Source organism: Alligator mississippiensis, chromosome 11 (genome assembly GCF_030867095.1).
Source record: "Alligator mississippiensis isolate rAllMis1 chromosome 11, rAllMis1, whole genome shotgun sequence".
Taxonomy (NCBI): Eukaryota; Metazoa; Chordata; order Crocodylia; family Alligatoridae; genus Alligator; species Alligator mississippiensis.
The window spans coordinates 61285600-61300142 of NC_081834.1; the positions used below are offsets into that span (position 1 = coordinate 61285600).

Genomic DNA, 14543 nt, shown 5'->3' on the forward strand with positions numbered 1-14543 from the left:
CCCCAACCCCGAGGCGGGTACTAAACCATGCCAGGGGAACAGTTATCCCTGGGAAGACTCAAGGAAACTGCCTTAATTGACCCAGTTCCAGGGTGTTTCCCCTGCCTCTACAAGAGGGTTAAGAACATCCTGACACATGGAGCAGAAAGGAGAGGAGGAGCCAACCAGCAAAGCCCAGAAGCCTCCTCCCCTCTGCCCTCCCCCCCCCCCCCCACCTGCAAAGCCAAAAGCCCACTTGAGATACGAGTAAAACCAGGATGGATTTGACGAGAAAATCCATACTGGTAAGTTGCCAGGTTGGTGGAGCAGAAGATATAACAACCTCCCTCCTCCACCTCTTTCTTGGCAACTGCCCACCTGAGGGTCCCTGGGCCCTAGGAGGTAGTCAGGGAGTGACATCATGGTGAGGTCAGAATGGGAGGGTCCTTGTGAGCTCATAAGGGGGCAACAGACCCTGCCTGGCTGCACTCAGGGCATGAACTACTCTGGGGGGAGCAAACCCATGGGGATGTAGCTGCAGAGAGGGAACGTAGGCTTTTGATGCTGGGGCCCCCTAGCATTTTAGCCAAGCTGCTAGGATGAAACTTCCAGGAGTCCTGGATCCCAGAACTAGTGATCTATTGATGAAACCTAGGAGTCCTGGATCCTGACTACCAGCTCCTTCCTTCACGGCACCAAGCCATCTCCTCCACACTGAATTAAGCACAGAAGTGCTATATACTGGGTCAGACCACAGGTCTGTCTTGCCCAGTCTCTTGTGTCGCACCATGGCAGACAGCACATGCTGGAAGGGAGAGTAAACTATGTCTGACCAGGGCTATCCATGGTTTCTCACTTGCAGCCTCCAGCATTTAAGGTCTAGGAAGCCCTGATTCAGAGGCCGTGCCCCTCACTCCTGTGCTCAATACCTACTGATGCCCCTTTCCTCCAAGAATATGTCCAATCCCTGTTTGAACAGTTTCCACCACATCTGGTACAACGGGTCCCACACTAATGACCTGCTGGGTGAAAAAAAACTTCCTTGTGTTTGCTTTCGACATACTCCCTACTAGTTTCATCCTGGCACCCCAGTTCTTGTACTGCAAGAGAGTCAATAATAAATCCCTATTGACTTACTCTTCCCCATTTAGTATCTTGTAAACCCTTCACGTGGTCCCCCTCAAGCAGGTCTTTTCTAAACTGAATAGACCTGGCCTCTTTTACCGGCTCTCATGTGGAAGGAAGCCCCTCTGTGACACTCATGATTCTTGGTGCCCCTCTCTAGTTCTTCGATTTCCTTCTTGAGATGCGGAGACCAGACCTGGGCACAGTCTTCAGTGTGTGGGGGCACCATGGGTTTATAAAGGGGAATCCTGAGACTTTTTTTTCATTCACAATTCTCTTCTTTAGCCATCCAGCTGGTATTTTTTAGCCAGCTGTCCGCAATTACTCCCAGATCTCTTTCCTGTGTGGTACCAGCTCATGTATAGCCCATAATAGGTAAAGCATGGGTTATTTTTGCCCATTTGCATCACTTTACACTTATCAATGCTGGATTTTTATCTGCCATTTCATTGCCCAGTCACTCAATCATGCAGGATCCTTCTGTAGTTCCTCGCAGTCCACCTGGGTCTTTCCCACCTGAAATCACTTTGTGTCATCTTGCCGCTACCCCCCTTTTCCTTAATGTTTCAGCTTGGAAATAGCCAGCTGCTCTCTGAGGCTTCAAAGGAAGGCCCCAAACCAAGAACTGAGCACTGTATCAGAGGCCAGGTTCTGCCTTTAAGGGGAATAAATATTTCTTTCTGGCCCCTACAGCCCCCAGCAACAACCAGCAGGTACCCTGAGGCACAGGATGAACCCAGGAATTACAACCCCATGACACATGCATACATAACAGTATGCTCTATGAGCTAATTAAACGTATAACAGGGAGAAAGAGGAGGAAGGAAGGAAAATTGAGCAGGGGAGGAGTTAGGCTGGGAGGAGGGGCTGCCCAGGCTGGGGAGACTCCCAGAGATCTGGAACCCAGAACGTGGCTTAGGTAGATCCACCCTAGAGGCCAGTGCCGAAGCACCAAAGTTTGATGCCTGGGACAAACCCCGCAGTGGCAGCCCGCCCTAGCCCCCTGCACAGATCGGGGGGGCACCCCCCCATGCTTGCCAGGAGTGTATGCAGCGGCAGAAGCCACCCTTTTCCCATCCCCATCTCCCCAGATAAGCCCCTCACGGCTCCGTCCTGCTCCCGCCCCAGCTGGGGAGCGCCTCTTGGCATCCCCTTCGCTTCGGCACCCAGGGCAGTCGCCCCACTTGCCCCCCTCCTTGCTGTGGCACTGCTGGGGGCCACATCCTTGGAGCATGCCAATGTGATGAGGTGGAGATGCTGAGGCTGTACCGCTGTGCAGTGTAAGCAGGATGCCACGCAGTGCCTGGAAAAATGGGCCATTGATTCCTTCATTAATAAAGCAAGGTAGAGTTGCACCTTTATCAGCTAATTAAATAAGACAAATATGCATTGAGAGCATAAGCTTTCCAAATAGACAGACAGACAGAGCACAAGCCTCTTCCGATCTTATTTCATCTAGAACCCGACATCTGACTGACTTCAGGCTCTCATGGCTCGGCACCTCTTCCCTTTCTCTGCACCCTTCATGATTTCACAGAAATCAGCACCCACGAAAGCAGGGAATCCCCTGTCTGACCTCACCCATGGGGAAACGGGGGCAAACAAAACACGTGGAGCACATTCATCAAGAACCACCTTTACTAAGAGAGACAGAGAAAAATATCACATCGAAATATATGGAAGGACACACGGTTATCAATCCACTGCCGACAGGTCAGGGCACAGTGCTGGAGCCCCGTCATGCTGGAGGTCTGGAACTTGTAGCCACAAAGGTGTTGTAGGATGTCCCCACGTTGAAGAGGGTGAAAGGCAGATGCCAAATGCAGTCTCTCTCAGTGCTGTTCCCATGGGAAGGACCTAGAGATGGTGGAATTGCAGGGTGGGATGGGAAGTATAGGACCGTTTCCCAATGCCAATGTGGGGAGTCTGTGGGTGCCCATTTGTAATTTGTGCCAAAGTCTTTTGGCGGGCATCCTATGTGCAGGCCCGAGTCCAGAGACTTGGTGTTGTTGTCCCCAAAGGACAGTGAGTTCGTGCCCGGTGCACTTGTGCCAATAAACACACAGGGGTGAAGGATCCAACTTAATCTTTATTTCTGCGCAGAAAGTGGAAGTCCCCTGTGGTGACGCAGGGCTCACAGGATGAGATGGGGGAGCCGTGGGAGCAATTAGCAACTGCACGTCTCCCTCCTCCGGCTCCTCTGGACATACTGTGGTGACCCCCTGTAAAGCCATTACCCCGCTTCCCCTAAATATCCCACACGACTTCTGTGTAACCCCATCCCTATACAAAGTCATATATGCCTCTAATAAAGCATCTCATCCCACTTCCCTTGGCGCCTACAAAACAACTAACTGCAAGATTGTGCTATAATCCAAAGACCCATTCTCCGGCCAGGCTGCAGCATCCGCAAGTTGGTACTGTGGCCAACATGTATTGCAATACCGAATCATCTGTTGTTTCATCATAGGGTCGCTTCCAAACTTTGGCCAGTTTTTCAAAATGCATCCTAAGGGACTGCAGGGTGGAATCTTGGACTGGTTACTTCCCATTGTCCGACTACCGGACGGCAACCGCTGCTCAGCCTCAGAACCAAACTGATCAAAGGGAGCTCACGGGGCTGCCACCCGATCTCACTCGCCTAGGGCGTCTACACGGTCGGAACTTTTAAAGCCGTCTCTTCCCCAACCTGCTCAAAATATGGAAAGAAGTACTCACCAGTCCGTTGAAACCTCCCTCGCCCCGCCCGATTAAGTTGGTCCTTCGAGCGTTGCGCCATTGTACCCCTCCACGACTCCATCAGGCAACCAGGAGACGGTCAGACCTCCGACGAATAAGGTCGGTGGTGCCTGGCCCTCGCGCCGTCCACAGTTGTTGCCGGAGCCGAAAAGGTGGACCGGGCAAGGCAGTCAGCTAGGGTCCCATCTGGGTCGCCAGAAATTGTTGTCTCCAAAGGACAGTGAGTTCGTGTCCGGTGCGCTTGTGTCAATAAACACACAGGAGTGAAGGATCTAACTTAATCTTTATTTTTGTGTAGAAAGTGGTGTTTGGCAATCGTTTATAAAGTAAGCACCCCCACCCCAGTGGGCGTCTGCCTTATATAGCTATGTAACAGGTTAAACTTGTTGATGTGATGAAATGTGTAGCAAGCCCAGCAAGTAACCGCCCTTCCAGCTCTCTCCCAAGTAACCCCCCTTCCTTTTCTGGGACTTTGTTGATATAGCTTTTTTTTTTAGCGAGGCCAGCAATTAAACAACTAAGCAACAAGCGATCTTTTTTAGCCTAAACAACCTATTTTATGTCCTTGGTTAGATAAAATATATTTTTTAAAACATATAAAGCTGTTTTCGAAGTATAGAAACTGTAGTGAAAGTTCAGGGGTGCTCATCACAGTGGCAGATGCATCATGAACAGGGAGGACGGAGGGGCATGGGGAGGGGAGGAGTTCAGCTGTTCATCTGGGGGCAAAACAGCATGGGACCATCCAGGCCAGGTGAAACTTGTGGGAGAAGGGCAGAATCAGGGCACGCGCAGGGTGGGGTGCAGGCCAGGTGAGAAGAAACTAGTGTGAGCGGGATGGGGTTGGATCTCGGCCCCTCTGCTCACACCCAGGAACAACCACGGGGTAAAGGAGAGTCTCCTCAACTGGGAGCAGTACGTGGTTCTCACACTTGGTTCAGCGGGGATTTCTGTCCCAGCAGGCCTGACCTGGGCCAGAAGCTCTGACCTCCAAACCCCGGGGTAAAGTCCTGGCAACTCACCTGCTCAGTGCTCCCCACCTTCGCCTCCTCCCCTCTGCCGCTGTGTCTGCACTGGGGGTGGGAGGCAGAGACACTGGTCACCTCGCAGACACCCCAAACCCCCAAGCCCTACCACTTCCACCAGCCCATGCCTCGGCCTCCCCTCTCTCCAGAACCCCTGCCCGTCATGGAGGCGAGCACTCAAACGAAGACTCGCCTCTGTCAAACTCTGCGTCCCCTTGACCTCATGGGACCCTGCCTCCGTTTCCTGGCAGAGGCTAATGCTCCTGGTTGCACAAAAAGGAGCTGGTCAGAAATGGGTCCTGGACTGAATCCATCCCCACCAGCACCGGAGAAGGAAGGACTCCCCTACCTGCAAACAGCACCACTTGCAACATGCCATAGCCTGGCCCAGAGCCCACCAGCTACCCAGGACAGCCCCGCACTTCACCCTGCCCTCTCTGTCCCCGACTTACCCCCTCCAGGGTGGCCAGCACTCCTCCGCCATCCCCTCCATATCCATGGGAGTCTGGTGCAAATGAAAAAGTAACATAGCAGTGAAGAGAAAATCAAGCCCGTGGGCCAGCGCTGGCATGTGGTGGAGTATGTGGGGAGGCTGGGGGGCAGTAACCCAGGGAGCAGGGGAGGTCAGTGCAGCACAGACCTGTCACCCCACCGGTCCCACTGTGCCATCCACACAGCTCACATGGTGCCCAGCGCTGCACACACAAGCCCTCCCCCCAGGGCAACCCCCCGTCCCCTCCACTTCAGGGCTGGCACAGCAGGGGCCAGCCTTGCCCTGTGCACACACGGGCACACGCACACTCCCCCTCCCCCGGGGCAGGGGCATGCAGAAGGACTCACCTCCGTGGGGCTGTCGTCCTGTTCGCAGCCCTGCTCCCTCTGCGCCTTGAGGGCCAGCACCAGGAAGAGGTTCTGGCTCCTCAGCACCTCCACTTGGGCCTGCACGAGAATCCCCCCAGCACGTCAGAGCCTGCCCATGCCTGCGCCCAGCGTATCGGGCCCCGCACCCACCAGCGTTACCTCCCTGCGCACCCATCAGGTCCCTCCTCTCCCCGCACGCCATGTGTCGGGACTCTGCTCTCAGCTTCAGCAGCCTCTGGGATGTCCCCCAGCCTGGCCAAGCTTGGCCTCAACCTCTTCCCTCCCCTGCCCCACAGCCCTGAGGACCCCTGCCCCTCATGCAAACTCACCCGGAGCCGCTCCTCCCTTTGCCGTGCGCTGTGGAGACGAAAAACCATTACTGGGCTGAGAGAGATGGATGGTGCTGTCCCAGAAAACACCCCTTCCCCAGGCAGAAACATGCACAGAAGGTGGGATGGGCCCTGGGCTTGTGCCCCGAGTCCTGTGCTGCACAACGGGAACAGCCAGCTCCCTCCCCAGCCCCACACCTACCAGGACAGCACAGTTTCCATGTCCTGCTCTGCCTGTGCCAGCCGGGCCCGAAGCGCCTCCAGCTCCAGCTGCAGCAAACGAGACAGCGCAGGTTAGGGAGACGTCACGCCATGGCCTGTCTGCACACGTAGCCACCGGTTGACCCCATCTGTCCCTCTGGCCATGCATTCACCCGTCATCCCCCAGCCCAGCCCCAGCCTTGTCCCTCTGGTCCACCCCTCCATGCAGCCATGCCCAGCCCACTCGGTCTCCCTCACAGCCCCCAGCCCGCCTGGGTCCCGCTCACCTGCTGACGGCGCTGCCTGCCACGGGGTTTCTCCGCCTGGGGAAGGAAAGAGCTGCTGGGGCGATGGACTCCCCTGGGCAGTGAGTTCCCCATCTCCCCAGGGTGCAGGGATGGCAGCCCCCAGAGCCCTGGGGTTGGGCAGGGATCCCAGACCTGGGTCCTGGGGGTGCCAGGGGTTGGCTGTTACTACCCATCTCAGGTGAGCCCCCACCTCCCACTCAGGGTCCCAGGTGCCCTCCGACACTCTGGTTTGGGAAGGACTGTCCCTGGGATTGGGGGATGAGCCCACGACCCTCTCCCTTATTCTTGCAGGTCCCGTGGAGTCGGCAGAGAGCGAGACACTCCCCCGGGATCTCATGCCATGCATGGAGGTGGCAGGGGCACAGGGCACCTGGGGAGAGACCCCTGACTCCCAGATCAGACCCCACACACCCCTGGTCAGGGGAGAGACTCACGGCAGCGGGAGGGTCCGGCCACATCTCGGCCCTGGCAGAGCTGCCCCGCACAGCTGGGAGGGTCTCCCCCACCCCTCCGCTTCCCCCCGGCACTGCTCCTGGTCCTGGGGGGACAAGGGGCACCGCGTCAGCTGCACCCACTCTGCTGCCAGAGTGGGTGCGTGCCAGGGCACGAAGGGATGAGGGGCAGTAAGGCTGGGGAGGGGTCTCCTGGCCCAAACAGGCATCTGGAGGGTGGAAGAAAGTGCTGTGGGGCTGGAGGGGCTGGATCCGCTCGACCCCTGGGAATGGAGACTGAGGAGGGAGAGGGGGTGCCCCCATGCAGAGACCTTGCCCCGTCCCCACGCAACCGCACAAGTCCCCCAGCTCAGGCGACCCAAACTCACCGGGTGCAGGCTCCCTCCGCTCCTGGCCTGCCCCCAGGGGAGGTAAATCCGCAGCGCCCTTAATGGCGGGGAGTCTGTCTGCTGCCCGCCTGCCTGCGCCCAGGGTGGCATCTGGTGCTGAGGGGAGACGAGGGCTGAGCATCAGGCTGGGGGGACTGAGCACCGCTGTGAGGACGGGGGTCCCAGAGCCCGTGTGGCCCCCCCTGCAAGGGAGCAGAGGGCAGCAGGGCCATTGCCACGGGCAAGACTCGGGCAGGGGCAGGGCCAGGACCGGGGCAGAGTGAGGAGCCCGTGGGGGCCAGTCCTGCTCCCCGTCTCCAGGACCTTGCTGGTGTGGAGCAGGGGGCACAGCTGGGGGCACGGAGCCGGGTCTGTCCAGGTTGGACCTGGCACAGCGGGGCTTGGCCTGCCAGGCAAACCCTGCCGGGCCTGAAGCCTCCCGTGCCGCCCACCCCCATTGGTGCCGTGGGGGCCGTGCCCAGCCCTCACCCGGGGTGCTGGAGCCCAGGCGCAGCGGTGGCAGCTTCTCGCGCCGCAGCATCTGCACCAAACACAGCCCTGAGCTGCAGGAGGGCGAGAGGAGCCGGGCTGGCGAGAGCAGGGACGAGGCCCGGGGCCGCATCCTGGGCCTGGCACAGCCTGAGCCCCTGCCCCACCACGGCACCGTGAGTCCCGTGAACGGGCACTCACGGCTCCTGCAGGCGCGCGCTCCCGCCGCTCGGGTGGGGAACGACAGGAAACTAACTACTGAACTAACTAACTAACTAAACTAACTAACTAACTAACTAACTAACAAATACACTACTGATCTACTGAATTAAGGAACTAATTAACTGTCTAACTAATGAAGGAACTAACGATCTATCTAACCAAAGAAGTGACTACCTAATGAACTAACTACTGAACTAATGTACTACTGAACTAGCAAACTATCGAACTAATGAAGTAACAAACTATCTATCAAATTAACGAACTACCTAACGAATGAATGAACTAATGAACTACTGAAATAACAAACTATCGAACTAACGACCTAACAAACATAACAAACCAACTAACAGCGAATCAACTAACTCCGCAAACACTGCCGACCGGGACGTGCGACTGGCTGCGGCGACGCCACGAGCGCGCTGGGCGGAGCCGGGCTGACAGTTAGGCTGGGGATTGTGATGTCACACTTTTAAGCAACAGGACCATTGCCACGGCAACCAGAGTGTTCATCCCCCTGGGGCAAGGGCTGTGGGCGCCGGGGGTCTGGCCTGGCCTGCGGGGGTCCCCAGCCCCGGACGACCTTTGACCGTGACTCTTGGGGCCGGCAGCGAAGCACAGGGACAGCCCTGGGGCAGGGTCCCGGGTAACCCCGAGCCCCGGGGCCAGATCCTCAGGCCTCTCTGCTCTCTGCAAATCCTGATGAAACCTTCCCTGGGCTCACATAAGGGCTTCACTGAAGAGAAGGTGCTTGGGTTTGCTTTAGCACGTCATCCTGCACGTTCCCCTAGTCATTGCTTCCCATCTGCCCTGAGGGTTTTCTCCCCCTCCACTTCCCAGAGGAGTCTGACCCCTTCCTCAGGCCGGGTCAGGGCCAGGTTTCAGGTGGCAGATCACATCAGGATTTCTATGCAGGTACCGTCCAGGTGGGAGCTTTCACCTCTGGGGTCCAGCTCCCTGGCCTGACACATGCAGAGATCCCAGTAAATGTGAGGACATGGGGTCCCTCAGCGCTGTGGCAGCTTGTGGGATCCAAGCCTGCCCTCTTCCCCGCTCTTGTCACCATGGGATATAAAGGTGACCTGGGAAATGTCCGGGTCATCCTGCCCTTGCTCTCTGGGTGCTCAGGACCAGTCCTGCCGTGAGCATCTTACCAGAGCACGTCCACATGAGGTGCCAGGGCTTGAACTCCCCTGGAGAGGCCATGGCTGGTCACAGGCCCTGTTCTGCAGGGCACTGCTGTATCCCGCCATCTTTTCCTTCTTGCAATGGAGTCACTGGGGTCACGGCAAGAAATCAGGGTCCCCGTTCATCCCACCTGACCACTGCGGCAGGGTCCCCTCTAGGATACCTTGCTTGGAGTCTTCCCCAGGACCAGGTCCAGGAAGACAGAGCAGGCCAGAGAGCACGGGCAGCCGGGCCTGCAATGACCTTGGCTGGGCAACGCTGAAAGCTCTTGGTCCCGACCCTGTGTGCATGATGCTCAACAGATGATGCTGTATCTTCAAAGTGCACACGCATTTTTTTGTGGCATGAATTCATTGATTCATAGATTCATAAACATTAGGGCTGGAAGGGATCTCAGAAGATCATCGAGGCCAGCCCCCTGCCCCAGGGGCAGGAAGTCAGCAGGGATCGTAAGATCCCGGCAAGATAAACATCCAAATGTCTCTTGAAGGTGTTCGAAGTAGGTGCTTGAACCACCTCCGGCGGCAGGCTATTCCAGACCTTGGGGGCTCAGATAATAAAGAAATTCTTCCTTACATCCAGCCTGAAACTGGCCCCCGGTTCTGTGCTGTGCACGGGGCAGTGCCGGCTGCCCGCCCTTGCAGTCCCAGGAGACGGGGCTGGGCCGGGGCCTTCTTCCAGGTGCCCCGGGGTGGGGGATTGACCACGTCCCCGCCGGGAACATGGGGTCAGGGTTCAACCCCCTCAGCGCCCTGGCCTGGTGCAGCCAAAGGCTCCAGCTGCAGCAGGTCCTCTAGGCCAGCTGCTACCCCCACATCTGGGAAGCACATCTGGGCACATTGCACACGTCCACATCCAGGTGGGGACAAGTCTCCTCTCCCCCACTCCCAGCCCAGCGTTGCTGGGGACAGGACTCGGCAGTTGTCTTGCAAGCGGGCCAGACTGGGCTCGGGCTGAGATATTGGACCAGCCGTGTGAGTAGCCAGGCTTGACGGCACTGGTCAATGGCCTCCCCAAGGCTGCGGTGCTGGGGACGCGCTGTGTGGGCCCGGGGCAGGGCCTGCCACCGCCACCACCGCCTCCAAGAAGCTGTTGATCAAGACTGAGGACGTGATGAGAACAGCATACGGCAAAGGGATGTTACGGCAAGAACAAGATTTATTTGCACGCTTTTTTTGTAGGATAGTTTTGCAGAAAATCCATGGATTTGAGCTTCCCATACAATAATTTCAGATTTCTGACCTAGCAATGCCAGAGGGCAGCACGGCCTGGAGACCCGGACACCTGGGTGCTCACCCCACTTGCTGGAAACCTGCTGCTGGGTTGCGGGTCACGCCATTCCTGCCTCAGTTTCCCTGCTGCCCCAAGTTGGATCTGGGGGGCATCAGGCTGGGTATAATTGGTAGGAGCTGTGGCTGGGTCTGGCAGGGGTGACCAGCTGCAGAAAACAAGGGTAAGAGCTGCAGCTGGCTCTGGGGCAATGGGCTGGGTATAGCGGGGACAGGAGCTGCAGCTGGCTGTGGGGGTGTCAGGCTGGGTACAGCGGGAATAGGAGAGGTGGCTGGCCTTTGCGGGCAGACGTTGGCCTAGGTATAAGAAGGGGTATTGGTCTCAGGTTGCATCCAGCCAAGTTTAGGTTAGATCAGAGGAAAAGCTCAGGAGGCGGTTAGTAAAGCACAGGAACAGGCTCCCACAGAGGCTCTCTAATCTCCATCCTTGGAGGTTTTGAAGCCCCGGCTAGAAAAAGCCTTGGCTGGGATGATGTAGTTGGGGCGGGCGCCCCTGGTGCCCAGCGCAAGGCTGGGCGTCCAGGCAGAGGTGCTCTGTGCCCTGCCCTGGGCTCAGCCCCTCTTGCCCTTTCCCCATCCAGCTTTTCTGCTTCCCCTTCTCTTCTCCCCGTGGGGGGCAGAGACGTGGCGGGGGAGCTGAAGACCGAACTCAGGTGGGTGAGCGCTTGCTGGGGTGCGGGAGGGCACCCAGGTGCCTGGGTTCCCAGATCCCCCTCGTAACCCTCCAGCCCCTGCCAGAGCAAGGGGAGCTCAGGGGTCCGGGCTCCTGGCCTGCCCCCGACTCCCTCTCCCAGAGCAGGGAGATAACTCAGGCCCCCTGGCTCTGCTGCCTGGTGCAATCTCCCAGCATGCTTTGGGCTGGGGCAGATCGCCTGGGGCAGGTCAGGACTCACACTGGGCTGGTGCCCACCGGCTTGAGCAAAGCCCATGCAGATTCGAGGCCCCATGGGGATGGCAGGGCATGGACAGCTGTGGCTGCCCTCGATGGGCACCAAGGTCGCAGCTCCCACCCCTGGACTCCCGGGTCCCAGGCCCAGCTCGTGTAGCGGTTGGGGGTTGGACACTTCCACGAGTGGCTGCATACGTCCGAAGGGCGACAGAGCTCCCATTCGCCGGGTCCTCTGGAGCAAGATCCCCGGTGATCTCCAGGACACTGTTATTGATCACCCTGAAGATCTGCAGCCTCTTCCACTTGTTACGTCTCCTGCCATGTACTGCAGGAACGATCCTACAGAGCACAGTGCCTGGCAGCGGTGGAGAATGAGCATGGGAAGCCTTTGCATAATATTGAGTGTATGCTTCAGAGGAAATGACTCTCCATGTGGAAGCCAAAACTCATAATAAAATACAAGCCAGATGTTTGGCTACTATATGGGTGATCTTACTTAGAGGGATTAAGCTGTAGGAGACAGTCCAGCTTGGAGCAGCATCTTGCTTAGCCCTGTTGTTAACAGGACAGGAGCATGTGTTCACAAGAACTGTTCATAACCACATCGCTATCCAAGGGACCGGGATGGTGGACTGCTGGAGCCCCATTTCTGGGTACTAAACTGAAGGCTGCATTAGAGCTGCCATAACCTTGAGCCCTGCCAGAAGAGAAGGGCAGTGCCTGGGCGTGTTGTTCATCATGTAAAAACATGCCAGGGACAGCTCCCGCCCCTGAGTCTTGCTGTGCCATGAGTGCACAGGCCCACAGTGGGGAAAGCTGGAGTCTTGCTGCATCCAGGGATCTCTGGAAAACTGTGCCTTAGACACAGAGCTGCTCCCTACTGCACCACATTGCACGTGGCGTATCCCTCCAGGGTCCGGCCTGTGCTCCATCTGGGGCAGACGTCCAGTGAGCAGTCCCTTGCCTCTTTCAGGAACTTGCAGACTGTCACTGTGCTTGGTCCTGGCTGTGCAGGGCGGAGGAACGATGACTGCACGACCCTTCTCGCCTCGCCCAAGCTGGGAACAGCCGGGGTCTGGCACTACATTGGCAGCAGCCTCCGAGATGCTGCTTTGGCTCTATGCTGCTGGGTTTTGTGAAACCAGGTCCTTGCACTGCAAGCTCCTGTAGGGTGGGAACTATCTCTACTCTGCATTTGTATATCTAGGGCAATAGTGTCCTGGTCCGTGACTGCAGCTTTCAAGTAATACCCGGTGCAGATGAAGGAGGATGCTAGTGGTGTGAGACTTGCATATCACCCCCAGTGAACTCCTTGAGGGGAGTCTCTATATTTAGCAACTCCAACTTGGACATCAGTGTTGTGAAGTGTGGCAGCAGGGAAGTCTGCATCTCAAAAGTGGCCTCAAGTGTTTCGCAGCACAGTCAATGTTGGTGCAAGGGAAACATCTAGCTGTTCCTTTGCATCAGCCAGGGAGTTGTCTACAGGCTAACATTGAGCTGCAGTTAGTTATAAGCACACAAAACAGAAAGCTGGCTGAGGTTCCTTTGAACCGTGTCCCTAAATGCATCCTTGGGCAATACAGTGCATCCCTGTGAGCTTTGCTGTTCTTAAAAAGGCTTGGAGGTAGTTGGGAAATATTGGCCTCCTTGCATTGGATCCAAAGGCATTGCCCACGCCACTGAGGTGGGGGCGGGGCAGGACCCCAAACGATCCCTACCACCTCCTGTGCAGAACTGCTCCTTCTACCCCATGTCCCTAGCAGAGGATGACGATGCTGCGAGGGTTACCCTGGGAGAGCATCAACCATGACCCATGCCAGGCACCTGGCTCTTTCATGACAGGGGGTGCTGTAGACCTAGCCTCCAGCATGCCCCACCCCAGAAGCAGCTGCATCTCAGCACTTGGTGCATAATCAACTCCCGATACAGCCTTCTTGAATCGTGTGGCTCAAACCAGGACACAGGACCCCAGGGGAGGCCTCAGCAATGCTGAACAGAGCAGGAGATTCATTGCATCTGTTGCTAATTGGCAATACCTCTGACATTTCAGTTGACTGAAGGTCATTGAGTGGCCTGTAGTTACCCGGGTCCTCCCTCCTGCCCTTCGTGTGGATGGGCACAGCATAGGCCCTCTTCCAGTCCTCAGGGACTTCTCCAGAGCGTCACGAGTTGTGGAAGAGTTTCACCAAGGGGTCCTCAGTGACTTTGGCCAGCTCCTTCAGCACTCTTGGATGAAGATCATCTGGTCCCACTGACCTGTCCATGTCTAATATTTTTAGTTGATCACACGCCAATTCTACAGCAATAGTAGGAAGGCAGTTATTCCTGCCGTGCTCATCCTGTACTCCACCTGGCGCTGTTTTCCCCTTGGTCCAGTGAAAGACTGAGGCGAAGTAGTCATTCAGGAGTTCAGCTTGCTCCTGGGTGCTGGTAACCAGCTCTCCTGTGTTGTTGAGCAATGGCCCCACACTCCCATTTATTTTCCTCCTGTTCCCCATGTACCTAAAGAAGGACTTCTGGTTGTCCGTGATTTCTGTTGCTAATCTAAGTTTGGTCGCCACTTTAGCCTTTCTTATCTGTTCCCTACATATGCGGCCATCCTTGTTAAATGTTCTCGGATTAAAACAAATGCAAATTCTTCCCTGTGCAGGCTGCTTGTCTCACGCGCTGTGTCTGTGATTTGGAAATGCATGCATGCGCTCCTTCTCCGTCATCTGGATGCAGTACTCCAACTGCGGCGTGCCCAGCGCTGCATAGAGGGGAAGGATCACCTCCCTGGACCTGCTTGTGATGCATCTGTAGATGCACAACAAGGTGCGGTTAGCCTTGCTGGCCACTTCCTCCCATTGGTGGCTCATGTCTGTCCTGGAGTCAACGATGACTCCAAGATCCCTTTCCGCAACCATGTTGGCAAGAGTGGTGATTCCCAGCCTATAGGTGTGCTGCTGGCTCATTTGCCCTGCACTTGTCTGTGTTGAATCCCAGCCTAGTCTCATGCCCCCACCTCTGCAACCTGTCCAGAGCTAGCTGGATCCTGTTCCTCCCCTCCAGCGTGCCCACCTCGCTCCACAAAAGTACCGCA

At 56.8% G+C, this 14543-nt stretch overlaps 1 long non-coding RNA gene across 1 annotated transcript; it reads right to left on the reverse strand.

The window, feature by feature from the left end:
• Window positions 1-2724: 2724 nt before the first annotated feature.
• On the reverse strand, window positions 2725-4678 carry LOC132243903 (uncharacterized). Its single transcript, XR_009455474.1, has 2 exons — window positions 3823-4678; window positions 2725-2961 (listed from the first exon to the last, which is right to left on the reverse strand). It is a non-coding gene; the product is annotated as an uncharacterized LOC132243903 (long non-coding RNA).
• Between the last annotated feature and the right edge of the window lie 9865 nt (window positions 4679-14543).